The following is a 14,223-nucleotide window of genomic DNA, read 5'->3' as shown; positions in this document are numbered from 1 at the left end:
GCAATAAGATGATGATGTTTACCGAGTGGGTTAGAGAGGAGAGGGAGAGTCGAAAGTAATTTTTTTTAATAAAACAAAAAAAAATTAAAATAGATCCAGAGTTTTTATTTTGATATTTTTTAAATTTAAATCACACCGAATTTTAAAATTCCAAATATTATAGGAGTATTGTAAGTAACAGCCATTCAATCAAAATTCATTAGTAGTTATAAGTTATAACTTACAAGGGGGTGGGGGGGGGGGTTTTTATTTTTTTAATATTATTTTTAATTTTTATTAATAGTTAAGGGTAATTTGGTCCAAAAAATAAAAAAGGACGATTTTATAATGTTTTGTAACGTTGAGGATGATTTTAATAAAAAAAAGGTCGGGGACGATTTTGATTTTGACCCCTGACCTTGGGGACGAAAAAAGTACTTATCCCTAAAAAATAAAAACAAAAAAAACCCCTACCCCACCCCCACTCCCACCCACCTCCGATGTCTCTTCCCAGTGAGAAAACCCATCTTCTTCCTCTTCTTCTTCAACTTCAACACCGCCACCCTCCTCTGCCCTCCCCTCGCGCTCTCTCTCCTCTACTCCTCCGCCACCAGCAACTCCATTCTTGACCCCTTAATGCCTCTCACTTCTTCCACCCCTTCCTTCACACTCCAACACCGCATCCAATTCTCCAACCACTACCTCCTCCTTCTACTAACCAACCACCACCAACTTGAATGTATCTATTATTACGAGGTGAGCCTTGATAGAGAGAGCAACACTGTTGTTGTGTTCATGAAGGGTTTGAATCTGACCCATTTCTGGTGCCACTTTGGGTTCAAGAACTTGAATAAAGACGGTTTGTTTTTGATAACGACGAGGGCGGTTTCGGTGGCGCAAGAAGTTGTGAGGTGCTTGCTACCGCAGGGTGTTAGGAACAACACTGATAGGGATTGGGGTTACTGTGAGCCATTTGAGTGGGAATTTTCGGCACCCGGTTCGGACCATATTGCCCTCTATCGCTAGAATTGATGGAAAGGGTAAGAAAAAGAGGGGGAAAATATGAGCTTTGTGTATGTACGTACCATGGTGTGGAACTAGGGTTCTGCGCTGAGGGAGTGGGTTATGTACCATGCTTGGCTTGGTGTTGAGCGCTGGTTCATATATGATAACAATAGTGATGATGATATTGAGATTCAAGAAGCTGGATTTTCTCACTGCCCTTGGATCTTGATATCCCCTTCCTTCTTCTCTTTGCGAACTTCTCCTTCCTCCCCCTCTCCCACCCAAAAAATTCCAATTCTTCTTCTCTCCTTCAGCAACAGCAACAACCAAATTCAACGACAACAATTCTTCTTCTCTTTTTCAGCAGCAACAACAAAAAATTCAGCAAATTCAACAATAGCAAATTCAGCAGCAATAATCACAAAATAAATCACTAAAAATTTTAAAGGGATGGGGATGGGGGGTGGGGATGGGGTGGTGGGGGTTGGGTTTTGTTTTTATTTTTTAATATATTTTTTATTTTTTTTATTAATAGTTAAGGGTAATTTGGTCAAAAAATAAAATTGAGATAAAAAAGGACGATTTTATAACATTTTGTAATATTGGGGATGATTTTAATAAGAAAAAAAGGTTGGAGACGATTTTGATTTTGAGCTCAAACGTTAGGGACGAAAAAAGTACTTACCCCTTAAATTAACGTACTTTAAAATTACTCTAAATAACTCTGAACTTCTATAAAAGAGACCCAGTCTTCACTGGTTACTTTATAAATTATCCAAAATATGGTATAAATTTTCAAATACTCAAAACTTCATTAAAATAAGTAAATTGGCACGGTTCTTTCATTTTCAAAATAAAATATTTTTCGTTCAATTAGAGTCATATTTTTTCCAAAGCCATCTTCCACTTTAAACCTTTTATTGCAAACCAATTATTTTTCTTCAAAAGCCAAACTAAATTAATTTTAATAAACTTCATATATTTTAAAATAAATATATACTTTTTTATTCATTAAATTTTATTAAAAATCAAGCCTCTGCTTCTTTTTACTCAAAACTTCCGTTCAAAATATTCGTTTTAGTTATAATTAGTTTGAAATCAAATCCGGCCAACAGAACTCACTAACATCTTGTTATATAACTCAGATTTCAGCCAAATACTTAACAACAACATCTCAGATCTTGGTTTCTCAACCTGGCCGAATCACATCAACAATTCCAGCCAGGAGCGGAGTTAAAATTTTTTTTGGGAGGGGCCAACATGAAAAATATAAGTTAAGAAAAGAAAAAAACTAAAAATTAAAAGAAGATCAAACTAAAAAATTAGAAACTTATACATACAAATTATTAATTTTGGAGGGGCCATTGCCCCCCTTCCCTCTAATGTGGCTCCGCCACTGATTCCGGCAGCAATTCAACTAAATTTTCATCAGCTAACAATCACATATTTAGACAATAGACACCAACAGACAATATTCCAACTACATATATCAATTAAGTCATTATTTTAACAGATTAAACAGTCAAACCCTACCTCTGTGAAGTACAAAACACCTACAAAGTACCGGAAGAGATTTTTGATCGGTCAAACAGAGCGAAAACGTCGAAACTCGGTGGTTCTTTCTCTCCTTTGGTTTGGCCAAACTGATTCCTGGTAGGGACAGTTCCACTTCGCGATTTCACTGAATAAAACACACCTCACCATGTAGAGGAGAAAGATACGGTCACTTCTATCGGATCAAAATTTTGTGGGGGTCACAGATCTTAAGAAATCGAGTTCGGAAAGTCAGAAATTAACAAAATCTTCCAAATTCTCTCATGCATGGTCACGGCTGCCTTTGGGGGAGAGAGAGAAAATTTTAGCTTTTTTATATAAGTTGATTAGTGTCTAAGTGTCACTTAATCAAGGGTGAGAGATGCATGCGTCGTGACACATGGCGCATTAAGCTGCGTGTCGCAATTTTAAACTACTGAGTCAACGAGGTTGAATTGTTAAATATCTTGGAAGGTAATTAAAGATAATTGGGCATGGTAAAAACTCAAATAATTATCTCAAATAGTGGTACTTAATTAGAATAAAGATTGGGTAAATTACTAATGTGAATGACATTAGTAAAGTCGAGCTTTTTAAATCTTCCAGTCCTAATATCAAATGACCGTCTTTCGTAAATATATATATTAACATAATATTAATATTACAATATTATTTATTTTATTTTAAAGATCAAAAAAAAGAAAAAAATTTATCATAGATGTTATGCGCATAAAATGTCAAACTCGCATAGGCGACTCTATCGCAAAAATCTCTACCCTCCTTAAAGAAAATTTTATTCTCAAAATTTCTTTTACCTGTAAACAGGTGAGGATAGTATGCTCACATCTCGTCTTCTAGTTCTCAGGTATGCCCAGCTTCAGTGTTGCGTCCCCAAACTACTTTGACCAAAGAAACCATTTTGCCTCGTAGCTACTTATCGCTCCTATCGACGACCTTGACCGGTGTTGCCGGATATGTTAGATCATTCCGTAATTGTACTGTCTCAGGTTGCAAGACTTGACTCTCATCGAGATTATATTTCTTAAGCTGAGAGACATGGAAAACAACATGAAGGTTGGACAAGGAAGGTGGAAGAGCTATTTGATACGTAACTGGACCGACTCTCCTAAGGATCTGAAAATGACTCACATACCTATGGTTTAGCTTTTTGGTTCTAAAGGTGCGACCTATACCGGTTGTAGGACTAGATTTTAAGAGAACATGTTCACTTTCCTTAAATTCTAAAGGCTTACGTCTATTATCGGCATAGCTCTTTTGTTAACTCTGTACAGTTTGAATCTTCTCGCAAATCTTCTTGATTTGAGCGGTTGTTTCCTGCAGCAAATTCAGACTCAACACATTATATTTTTCTCCATGGTGTCAACACAATGGAGATTGACACCGTCGTCCATAAAGAGTTTCATATGGCAATTCCAATACTCTGTTGATAACTGTTGTTGTAGGTAAATTCCACCAACGGTTATTGCTTGTCCCAGTTTTCCTGCTGTTCCTTTACACATGATCTCAACATATCTTCTAATATATGAATCATTCGTTCTAACTGTCCATCTGTCTGTGGATGATAAGCTGTACTTAGATGCAGCTCTGTACCAAAAGCTTTCTGAAAATCTCCCCAAAATCTTGATGTAAATCTCGGACCTTTGTCGAAAATGATTGAAGAAGGTATTCCATGCAATCACACCACTTCTTGAATGTACAAATGCGCGAGCCTTTCCAATATATAGTTAGCTCGGATCGAAAGAAAATAAGCTGACATCCTTGGTAATCTAGTGAGAAAATCCATGGTGATCCTCTCCTATTTCCATTGAGGCACTATTAAAGGCTGTAGTCTTCCTTAGAGGTTCTGATGTTTTGTCTTAACCTTCTAACAAGTTAAGCATTTAGATACATATTCCATCACATTCCTCTTTAGTCTCAGCCACTAAAACATATTCTTCAAATCTTGGTACATCTTGGTCATGCTCGGATACATCGAAAAATCTACCCTGATGGCCTCCGTCAAAATCTCTTGACGCAATCTTCCTTAGTCAGGTACACAAACTTTATTCTTAAACTTCCACAATCCGTCACTGTCTTGTCGCACTTCTCCTGGTTTATCCCTCTAATCTGGCCAACAGTCCTGACATCTTTAAATTTCTGAATTGTGCTTGCAGAATGGCTATCTTAAAATCTGAAGTGAAGTGCAGATGTGTCATGATGAATCTTTCTGATGTTTCCTTCATTCCCAACCTCAAATTCGCAAAGGTTGAAGTTAACTCACCTTCTTTTATCATCATCCAAAAAATACTCAAACTCTTATGACTTAGAGCATCCGCAACTACATTTGTCTTTCTCGAATGATAACTCAGCCTAAAATCATAATCCTTCGAAAATTTCATCCATCGCCGCTGTCTCATGTTAAGTTCCTTCTATTCAAAGATGTACTTCAGACTCTTATGATCAGAGAAAACTTTCAACTAAGCCCCATATAAATGATATCTCCATATCTTGAGCGCAAACACCACCACTGTCAACTCAAGATCAAGAGTAGGGTAATTCCTCTCTTGGGGTCTCAACTGCTTTGACGCATGTGCTACCACTTTCTTGTGTTGTATCAGCATGCATCCCAATCCTTTTAAAGAAGTATCACAATATACCTCAAAAGGTTCCCCCGGGAATCTGATAATGTCAATACCGGTGCAGTTGTTAGTTTTTCCTTCAGCGTCTCCAAACTTCTTTCACACTCTTCTGTCTATTCGAACAATACTTCTTTTCGAGTAAGGCGGGTGAGTGGTAGGGCTATCCGAGAAAACCACTTTCTGAATCGCTGATAATAACCAGCCAAACCTAGAAAACTTCATACTTCTGTGATTGTCTCAAGCTGCTTCCACTGCATCACTTCTTTTATCTTTGAGAGGTCTACTACTATTCCTTCTCGACAAATCATGTGTCCCAAGAATGCCACTTTATTTGTCCAGAATTCATACTTTGACAACTTCGTATATAGCTTTCGTTCTCTCAGTATTTGCAACACCGTTCTCATATGCTCTTCATGCTCTTCCTCAGTGTTGGAATAAACGAGAATATTATCTATGAATACTACCACGAATTGGTCTAAGTATGGTCGAATAATACGATTCATTTAGTCTATGAATATTGCCGGAGCATTTGTTAGTCCAAACGACATAACGGTATACTCGTAATGACCGTATCGTGTTCTAAACGCTGTCTTTGGTATATCCGATTCCTTTACCCGAATCTGATGATAACCGGATCGTAGGTCGATTTTTGAATATACTGCCGCACCTTTCAGCTGATCCATTAGATCGTCTATCCGAGGAAGTGGGTACTTGTTCTTAACTGTAACCTTGTTCAACTGTCAGTAGTCTATGCACAGTCTCATTTCTCCGTCCTTCTTCTTTACTAGTAACACAGGGGCTCCCCAAGGTGATACACTTGGACGAACAAAATCATTCTCCAATAGTTCTTCCAACTGCTTCTTCAATTCTGCCAATTCCAATGGAGACATACGGTAGGGTGCTACCAAAATCGGTCCAGCTCCAGGTACCAAGTCGATGCTGAACTCAATCTCTCTTCGAGGAGAAAACTCGGGTATGTCTTCCAAAAACACGTCAGGAAAATCTCATACCACTCGGATCTGCTTTAGGTTTAATTCGCTGACACTCAAGCTAGCCGCTAATAGGACGTACCCCTTACATTCACTCTCGTTATAGATAATTCGCACAGAATATAGGTATAAAGCATGAAGAACTATTGATCCAGTACGTATATTATCAGAAGAAAAGATAACAGTTTTATCAAAATAGTCAAGAAGAATATGATTCTTAAATAACCAATCAAGCCCTAAGTTAATGTCTAAACCAAACAAAGGTAAACAGATTATGTGATGTAAGAAAAATCTACCTTCAATACTGAAGGCTACCTATCGACAAACAAGGTTGGTCAACACTTTATGTGAGGTGGGTATATTGACAACTAGGTCAAAACTCAGTCTAGAGAAAACTAATCCCAACTCACATGCAACAGTTAATGAAATAAAAGAATGCGACGCGCCAGAATTATACAGTACAGTTAAGGAACAAGTCTTGACATAACACTAACCTTGGAGCAAGGACATAGAACCAATAGCATCATCGGCAAACATAGCAATCATTTGCCCTTGTTGTAGTGCTCTAGCAGGATCTCGGTTAGACTTCTTTGGACAATCCTTCACAATGTGCTCTGTTTCTTTGCAAACAAAACAAGCGTGCGTTCTGAACTGATACGGCCTGCTGGAGTGATCTTTTGCGCACTGCCTACATGATTGATCCATGCGGCCTTGCTGGGGTTGCTTCCCAAGTAGGGGTGGCAGGAGTACTCGAACCCGCGGGTACCGCTGTTGTCGCTCATTGCCGCCATCGCTCAGTTGCTCACCTCGCCATTCCACTCACCAAGCACACCGCTGTCGTCACCCGCTAACCCTCCTCATTCACCTCACTCACCTTGCTCAGTCTCTCACCTCACCGATCTCCCTCACCGAACTCACGTTGCTCCCACTTCTCTCGTTGCTGTCACTCTCCTCGACACTCGTATCTCCAATTTGCAGTCTCTGGTCCCTTCTTCCTCCGTTGTCGTCTCACTGGTAAGCAGCAAGCACTCCTCTCCTCAGAAAATTGTTGGTCATGCCAAGGGCCTCTCCATTGTGTGAAAGAAGAAATTTAAAAGAAGAAGGATGACAAGGGGTTCATGTGTGAATGTTGAGTTTGATCATTATCTTGAGGAAGAAAATTCATCCTCCAAATGATTCTAATTTTAATGTCTTGAAATAGTGGAAGAATAATCAGATGAAATTTAAATTTCTTGAAAATGATCCTAATTTTAGTGCAAGTGGTCGTATAATTTTTGCTCATCACGGAAAGCTCAAAGAAAGCATAATTGAAGCTTTGATGTGTGGCCAAAGTTGGTTGTGGGCAGCTTTAGGGAGTAAAGGCGATAAATTATTTAATATTCATTTATGTTAACTTTTTACTTAATACTAATTAATTTATTAATTGTTAACTCTTCGATTTTCAGGTTTGAATCTTGACCCCCAAACCTTTAATGATGATGAAGATGTTGAAAGTGATCAAGAATAAGGACTGAAGACTCTTATATTTAATGATGTAATATTTTTATTATGGTGTTAAATTTGTAGTGATCAAACATTAACTTTTTTTTTAATTTCAAGTTATTTGACATTGTATGAATCTTATTTTTGTATTTTAATTTAATTATGAATTTTAAATTTTTATCTTAATTTATTTATGAATATGTAAAAATTAAAATGTTATTTAATTTTTATAGGGACGGGTTAGGGTAGAGCAGTCTACTACCTGCGGGTAGGGGTGGGGTGGGTAGTAGTAGGGTCAAAGGAGGGCAGGACAGGGCAAAAACTCGCCCCTACCCACCCCACTGCCACCCCTATTCCCAAGATTCTACCTCGATCGACCTCCGTTTCCAAAAGTAGATCTACCAGAGGCGTTCCTAACTCGTTGACTACCGCACTGAGGTACTCTGAAATTCTTGAAAGGCACCTTCTGTTGAAAGCATGTCAGTGGAAGTTGTTAGTATTCCTTTGTGGCATGTTTTGACGACCCATTCTCATTGCCGTAATCTTTTTCTCATAGCCTTTCATAAGCTGGCTCTTGTTGACGAGTTCTGCGAAACTCCAAAGCTCCAAAGGCTTTAAAGAGTGCATAAGCTCATCGTGAAGTCCTCCTTCATACTTCAGACATTTCTATTCTTTAAAACTATCAGGATCTCATTAGCAGATCTTCAAAAAATGACACAGATCTTCGAACTTCTGAGTATACTCAGCTATTGACATGTTTTCTTGACTCAATTGCATCAATTCCATCTCCTTAGCTTCACAAACAGACTTCGAAAAGTATTTCTTATAAAACTCTTCATTCAAATCTTCCCAAAGAATCTCCTTCGTGTCTTGCCACCATAACCATTGCACTCAATGCCACCAATGTTCAGTCTCTCCTTCCAATATATATGTTGCAAACTCAATAAACTATATTTCGGATACTTGCTGCACCCTCAACGACTTCTCTATCCCCCTTAACCAGTTATCTGCCTCAGTTGCCACAAGCATTCCTTTGAAGTTGGGCGGGTTCACCTTCAGGAATATCGCCAAAGTCATCGGCTTGTCATTACTCTCAACACCTTCAACGCCATTACCATCCTCCGCACGTACCCCACTGCTACTCCTGTTACGCTCGCCGTTCCTATATCCCTAATGATCAATTGCTCAAACTGTAGTAGTCGCTGTTTCACGCATAGCCTCAGCCATGGTGTTCACTGCTGCCATAAAGGCATTGGAATCGCACGTTGGAACACCTCTCAGAACCTCACGTGTCTACCGCGACCTCGTCCCTGCATAACCATCTAGACCTTGTTCACACCCAACAATCAACATCAAGGTGATCATTCTCAACATTTCAAGTTAAAGTGTGAATAGTTCCTAAAATAGATACACACTAACAGCCATACAATATGTATCACGAGAATATCTTATAAACATGAGACACAACACTGAGTATGCAATGAAGCATGATTCAGTCTATTCTTCAGACTCTAACAAAAATAAACTACTCTGATACTAAATTGTAACGACCCAACAAAATAAAGGTTAAATTACACAGTTAGTCCCTATATTTTTACTGAAATTGTAAATTGGTCCTTACACTTTAAAAGTTTGTAATTGGATCCCTAAACAAAATTAAATTTTGTAATTTAGTCCCCACCATTCAAACAATTTAATTTAACAGAATATTCGTCAGTATATTTGCTATTTTAATCATGTGAGTTGCACGTGGTTGACAGTAAGAACTAATTTGTAATTTTAATAGAAGTATAGGGACTAAGTGTATAATGAGTAATTTCCAAAACAGCATACCACCCTTCACCCCATCCTCATCCCACCATCCACCATCCAAGTTCTGCCTTTACATTATCACCAAACCCAACCATCGACCCTCTACCTCCAACCCTAAATGCAACAACTCTCGACTGCTCACAACATCTTCAGCAGTGATGGGATCTTCGTCATCATCGTGCCGATTATGGAGGAGATGGCTGCCATTTTTGTTGTTGTTACCATCTCAAGTGCTGTTTGGTTTGTTGTTGTTGTTGTTGTTGTTGTTGTTGTTGTTGTTGTTGTTGTTGTTGTTGTTGTTGTTACCTCCGATGATGGAGGAGATAGCGGCTGCAATAGGGGCGGTGAAGTTAGGATCGGTGGTGATGGCTGCAGTGACGGAATCAGCCAGGGATGGCGGCTATTGCTGTGGTTGGTTGGATTCCCGATTGGGAAGAGGTAGCAACTTGTTGAGACAATTGAAGACCGAAGAATTTTGATTGATTATGTAGGGGCTTAAGTCTCAAAGTTCTGCGGGTGACCTTGAAAATTGGGTAGCTGGAACAAAGGGACAACATTAAGAGGATGATGATACCTGATTGGAAGAGTGGAAGTATTATTAGTATTATTTGATGATGATAAGTTTTGTGTGAGGTCCAATGTGACAGTTGAAAATGGTACCGAAGCTGAAAGTGTTGCCATGCTTCAAGAAATAGAAGAAGTAGAGCACGATGGAAAAATAGCTCTTACTAGGAGGTTTGGGTTCATGATTTCATCTGCACTTGACATGAAACCTGATAGTAACATGGTGGTAGCTGCTGTGGTGGTTGATGCCATGGCCATGACTGCCAGTGAAGAAGGGAGGGGAAGAGGGGAAGAGGGGAAGAGAAAGAATAATGGAAGAAAAGAAAAAAGAAAAAGATGACATTATGGTAAATGTGTATTTTTTTTTACAGTAAATATTATTAAGGATCTAATTATAAATGTTAATTTTTTATAGGGATCTAATTATACATTTTTAAAGTGTGAGGAGTAATTTATAATTTCACTAAAAGTGTAGGAACTAACTGTATAATTTAACCTAAAATAAACTATACAAGAGAATTATATATTACTTAACAACAAAGAAGAAAATTAGTTTGAGCTTTATGATTGATCATTTCAATTATGTTTCTTGCTTTTTTTTCCCTTTGAAAAGAATCTTCATATACAGACATCTTATTAATCTGCTGTGATGGAGTAAATTATTTTCTCTTTTTGTTAATATGGTCGTTGCAGGCATATTGGTTGAGACTATTAACTTTAACATCGGAAACTTTTTTTTCTTTTGCTCGATAATAAAGTGCATGAGCTTTTTTATTAAGCTTGATCTGATCTTGAAAGATATATTCCTTAACCATAGTTTATTTACATAAGATCTTGACTTGCTGGTTGATGTACATTAAATACTTTTTAATTAGGACCTGAAATGCACATAATAAAAAGTTAAATAATATAAAAAATTTCAAATGTTTGGTATCATCTAAATTAATATCAATACTTGAATTAAGATGACTTATATATGAATAGATTCGCTCTTTGATTTGATTCTCAAGAGATATGTTTTTTTCTCTAATAAATCTATCTAATCCGCTAAGTAGTCAACAGAAAATTTAAATAACGTGAATAACGACGGACTAAAAATTTAGCCTAATAAAATAAAAAAAAAAATTCACTCAAATTACCTAACCAAAACATGCTATTCAGTAATTCAAAAAATATAACTATTTATTATATTCTAATTTACTAAAATACCAACTTCTCCTCCAAACCGTTTGCCATCACCGCCATCGTTTGGTCGCTAACCAACTCCGATCGTCACCATCGAGATCCTCTTCACTGCCGCTAGTTCATCAACAATGACCCTCATCAACGTCGCTTTCCTCCAGACCAGAAACAAACGGCACTGTCGGACTCCTCCTCGCCGTCGCTACTTGGCTTGCCACACACCGTCACCGACGTCGCTCACGCCTAGTAAAAATAACCATCTACTTAAGGAAAAAATAATCATCTGCATACCTAGTGAATTGAGCATCCAGCATATTTTAATTGTATATAATTGAACCCAATCTAATCCAATAGCCATCCACATAAGAATTAAAACAACCATCCGCATACCTACTAAAATGATCATCCTGAACTGGCCATTGAAGTAGCTTCACTGAAAGACGGTGGTGAAAACGACGCAACGACTAACACTACTGTTACTCTTTCAACGGTTTGACAACTACCGACGACAACCATCGATGAAGACGAAAGTTCTTCTCCAGTGACTCAAGTGAAAATCACGTAATTACTAACTCACGTGGCCATTGATGTAGAAAACAACGCAATGATTAATACTGATGCTGTTCCTTCAGCCGATGAGAATGAAGGATTGGAGGAAGAAGAAGAAATGATTAAAAGAGTAAAACTGTATAACATTTGTTAACCTTGTAGGAGGTGAATGAAGAGTGGTACAAAAACAGCGACAGCGGTGGTGGGAGGAGTGTTGGGCGCGAAGTGGCGTGGGGCTAACGACATTCAACGTTGGTTGCGGTGTGCGTGGAGGAAGCCGCGATGGTGGACGGCGTTCGACAGCGTTGCACCTTGCGGTGGTCGAAGCTATAGTGCCGTTTTCGTCGCGGCGTGGTGGAAGGAGAAAACGTGAATTGGAGAGGAAGGAGGGTTGAAATGGAATGGCAGCGTGATATAACGGAGGAGATTACGTTCCCTAATACTAATAATTTAAATTCAAAAATTGATTAATCTAATAAATTGACAATCTAATTTTAATAATTAATTTAACTTTTTTTTTAAATCATTGTTTACATTGTTTAATATCTACATTGTTTACTTATATTTTCTCTTATTCGTCTTGTGAAACATATTATTCATGAATCAATTTTATTGTTTGATTTAAATAATGAATATTAAAGAATTATTAAAATTTATTATTTTTATAATTAATTAATTATTAATATTTAAAAATATAAAATTAAATATATTATTAAATTATTAAATTAAATAAATAATACTAAAAAAATTAAATTAATAATTAAAAAAATAAATTTTAATAATTCTTAATATTTATCGATATGAAAATATCAATTGAATCTATCACAAGTGTGCAATGAATTATAATATGTACCATATCCCAAATGTTAGGGGTGTGCATGGGTCGGGTGAAACCGGATTTGATGTGACTCAGATTCGACCCGAAATATATATCGGGCCTATTTATTAGATCCGAACCCGATCCTAGGTCCGATAAAACCTATACACTTTCGGACCACGATTATATCGGGTAAAAATCGGGTGAAAACCGGGCCGTTAACACTACATTACTTTGATACCTTCTTATAAGTTAGCATGTGAAAATATCTAAATTTCCAAGACTCCAACTATTATTTGACATGGTAAAATTCACTTAGAAAAATATAACAAGAACCAACTCTTCTCTAAAATTAAAGCATAACCATAATCAATACTAATATTGTCTAATAATACCAAATATTTAAATCAATATAAATAACACAATATTATGTATTAGTCTAAAATCTTATGCATTTTAAACATAAAACATTAACTTATAGTCTTATAATAACTAATAACACAAAATATTAAGGTTTACAATACTTAAATTCCACATAAAAATAGCCATCATCCATCACTAATAACATAAAATATTAATTGTGTATGATGACCGGGTCACCAGACCGGTTTCGGGTGGTCCGGACCCGACCCGAAACAATGACCGGGTCTATTTTTGAGACCTTTACCCGATCCGAGACCCAGTAAAATCACACCAAAATAATTCCTAAAATGTTCGAGATCGAACCAGATCTTCGAGTTGGGCCGGACCATGCACACCCCTACCAAATGTGTATTACCATTGTGTTTGGTGGTATAGCCATTGCCGCAAAATTCTGAACACAAGAAAGAGAGGGTCCCCACACCGCCTTCAATGCTGGGAAATGAAGGTGATATGTATATTATTTATAAAGAATTAAACTCATTAACTTTTTGTATAAAACATTTATTAGATTATAAAATATTGGCAATTGGGCATTAGGGTTCTTTATTTTCTTGATGGTACGCGGAGTTACATGATGAAGTAGGTAGTGGGAATGCAAATTGCACAACTCAGTCTCTTTTGGGAATGCAAATTGCACAACTCAGTCTCTTTTGAGTGCAAGTGATGAATTGTCAGAGTCTCACCCAACTTCTGACAATTTCAGTTGACGATCCTCAATGGGACCTTCAAGCCTCGATTGGATTCCATTTCCACGTTAACAACAATATACAGGTCAATCTTTAATTTTGCAAATATCATATTTTTTAGTGTATACTAATTAAGTTCTTTTAAAGCGACTATAATATTTCTTAAATGCAATTTGGTGGGTACACTTCAAGCTAGGTATATAAAGCATAGTTCGTTTCTTGCGGATTTCAAATTTTGAATGTCAGCATAAATATTTTCGTATATTATTATTAGTTTATTACTATACTATAAATTATCTCACTACAATAATCTTACTTAATTATTTGAAGTTTTCTATTCTTTTACATGTGTATGTATAATAAAACAAAAATAGATAATATAAGATATTATTCTCACATATTAAAAGTAGTATGATATTCTAAAATTTTAAAGCTTTTGAAACTTAATAGGTCAATTAAAAATAATTACACTAGTAATTTGGTTAACAAGTGTTCTTATAAAAATAGAAATAGTTTAATCAATAAATTTTTTAAATGAACTTTTATAAAATATTTCTACTTTA

General features: G+C 36.8%; 1 pseudogene; it reads right to left on the bottom strand.

Annotated features, from left to right (window-relative positions):
- Positions 8,576–10,378, bottom strand: LOC110266928 (annotated as a pseudogene).

The sequence above is a fragment of the Arachis ipaensis genome, chromosome B09, assembly GCF_000816755.2.
Source record: "Arachis ipaensis cultivar K30076 chromosome B09, Araip1.1, whole genome shotgun sequence".
In the NCBI taxonomy this organism is placed as follows: domain Eukaryota; kingdom Viridiplantae; phylum Streptophyta; class Magnoliopsida; order Fabales; family Fabaceae; genus Arachis; species Arachis ipaensis.
The sequence above is the reverse complement of the archived record's forward strand: the minus strand, read 5'-3'. Positions and strand labels throughout refer to the sequence as shown.